This window comes from Lates calcarifer, linkage group LG7_1, assembly GCF_001640805.2.
Source record: "Lates calcarifer isolate ASB-BC8 linkage group LG7_1, TLL_Latcal_v3, whole genome shotgun sequence".
NCBI classification, from domain to species: domain Eukaryota; kingdom Metazoa; phylum Chordata; class Actinopteri; family Centropomidae; genus Lates; species Lates calcarifer.
Genome location: NC_066839.1, coordinates 18,771,268 through 18,772,069, shown reverse-complemented (window position 1 = coordinate 18,772,069; position 802 = coordinate 18,771,268).

Sequence of the window (802 nt, the reverse complement as noted above, 5' to 3'; positions counted from 1 at the left end):
TCTCCCCAACATAACACTTCCTTATCTGCAGAAGGAATATCAGATAAAAAAAAATTAGACCATGCATCGACAATAGATTAAAAGGTTAGTATTTTACCCCACTGACATCGGGGCATTCACGGGAGATAGATTAAAAACAGAATTATAAAAAAAACTGGTGCTTTAGAGATCAAGATACTACTGCCGTTAGTCTTACGGTGTGAACCAAGCTCTATACATGTCCATACCTGACGACATAATCAGGTTTATTTCTTTCAGATCTGCCAAAGATCCAGAGCCACAGAAGATATTACAAAACTGTTTTCATAAGCTGGGTAGGTGGAGGGTCAAATGTCATGCGTAAAAGTTGGAGGATTGATTGATTTTTCTTTTAATTTTTATTTATTTTTTTATTTTTTTGAGAAGACATCATATGTGCTTCAAAGTGTTTTCCAGAAAGCTATTCGGCTTTTGGTGTCCGTTGGTTCCACAGATTACTTAGTGATACATAAATATGTTCAACTAAAAAGTCAGAAATTAACAGCAGTTGTTGTTTTTGACTGATGAATATGGCATTTCCCTTGCTGACAAAGAGGCTTTAAATAGTCATTATCATCATGAGAAGATACAAATAAAACCATAGTATTCAAATAAAAATAGACTAGGCTACATTTGTTTGCAAAACCAAAAAATCTGGATCAAGACACATGTGCATCTTTAACAGCAGTTAAATACATAGGTAAAAATTATTGTTATAGTGTCCTATTTTTAAGGAACTTTATTGGCGTTTTTTTTTTTTTTTTTACTAAAAATCAGTCATATT